Here is a 1,676-nt window from a genome sequence, read left to right as displayed (position 1 = left end):
CGGGCGCGCGGGGCCCGGGCGTGGGTCGGGAGCCGCGCGTACCTCGGCGGGCGGCGGGTGGGAAAGCCGGAGCCTGGCCGCCTCGCGTCCGCACGGGCGCCCGCAGGACCCGGGAAGTGACTCGGGAAGTGGCCAGATGTCTCGCTGTCTGTCTACAGCGCGCGCCGCCGCTCAGCACTCGCCTTTATAATCTCACGCATAATTGGCCTTAATCTGATTATTTCCAGCGCTGTCTACAGCCAGTAACTTGGATAGGTCTACTGGGCCTTACAAATGGCCCACGTGGTGTAAAAAAAAAAAAAAAAAAAATCCGTCATTTCTCTGCAAACATCAGGAATGCTTTTCCTCTTTTCTTTTAAAACACGATAGAAACGACCGCCACCACTATCACCTCCCAAAAGATTATTTTCTGAGCACTGGGCCCCAGCCCGTACTTCGTGTTTCCTCAACTCAAACCTTGGTGCTTCGGGAGGGCTTGGATTTGGGCTGGCCCTGCCAGAGGCCTGGCGACTCCCAGGATGCGAATTGACAAAGAGCCGCTAATTGTCGCCGCCGGATGCGTTTTGGGGGGACTCTTTGCACACGGCTTCCCTTTCCAAGCGATCGTACAAAAGGAAAGTTTGATTTTGTTCTCAGCAAGGGGTCCCTGAATTTATGTTCGCTTCTCGAAGCAAATGACATGCAGTGGGACCCTTCGCAATTACTTTTAAAATGCATCCGAGGCAGACACTCAGCGGAGAGAGACAGCCCTTCTCTCTGCCTGGGTGAAAATTAAACTCTAAAGTACCGGGCTGAAATTTTCAAGTCAGGGGTGCGGGATTGGATCAAATCACATAAACTGCAAAAAAAAAGCAAGTCTAATGGCACATAATTGGTTCTGTAATAGCATTACACCAGGATAATAGCCCGTTACGGCCCCCTGCACTATTAAGTGCTTCCCTGGCGGAAAGCCTTTATGATATTAAAGGGGGAATATAATGATATTTTGGTTATTAAATGCGTGTAATTAATTTATGCACCACTGAAAATAAAGTTGGTATTATGACCCACTCAAGATGCATCAGAAGATGCAAGTCAGACAACTGTTGATAAGTTCTGGTGTCTGTGTTCCGTCTAGACGGCTCATTTTATTTTGGGACGATGGCTTCTTGGACAGACTGCATAAATTGAATATTTTATAAACATTCTAATGCTGCTTTCGTTCGGGAGCCTTGGCGAGGCGGTGGGTCGGGTCCCCGTTCGACCTGGGATCCGGCTTTGATCTTAAAGACACAGCTCGTCGGAAACAAAAGGCCTGGACGGCCCACTCGTGGGCCCCCGCCCCGCACGACGCACGTCGAGCTGGAGGAGGGCGGCAGAGCTCCGGGGCCCCGGCCCGCGCTCGGACACCCCTCGGAAAACAGCGCACAGAAGACGCAGCGCCGAGCAGGTCGGGACCCGTGGCGCTGAAGCGGCCCCTTCTTGGGCTCGGCCGCCCCGGGCGCGGAGCCGGCCCCGCCGCGAGAAAGGAGCCGCGGGCAGGTCCGGGAGGCGGGTGCGGTGGCAGGCGGCGGGGGACCGCCGAAGCCCCGGGAGCCGGGCCTCTGTCCGGCCAGGCCACGGCGCTGGCCCGCGCGCTGGCCCGGTTTCTCTCCCTGTCTCCCTCGGAGGCTCCCCGCTCCCCCGGGCCCCTCCCC

Source organism: Galeopterus variegatus, unplaced genomic scaffold (assembly GCF_000696425.1).
Source record: "Galeopterus variegatus unplaced genomic scaffold, G_variegatus-3.0.2 Scaffold1369, whole genome shotgun sequence".
In the NCBI taxonomy this organism is placed as follows: Eukaryota; Metazoa; Chordata; class Mammalia; order Dermoptera; family Cynocephalidae; genus Galeopterus; species Galeopterus variegatus.
This window is presented reverse-complemented; position numbering follows the sequence as displayed.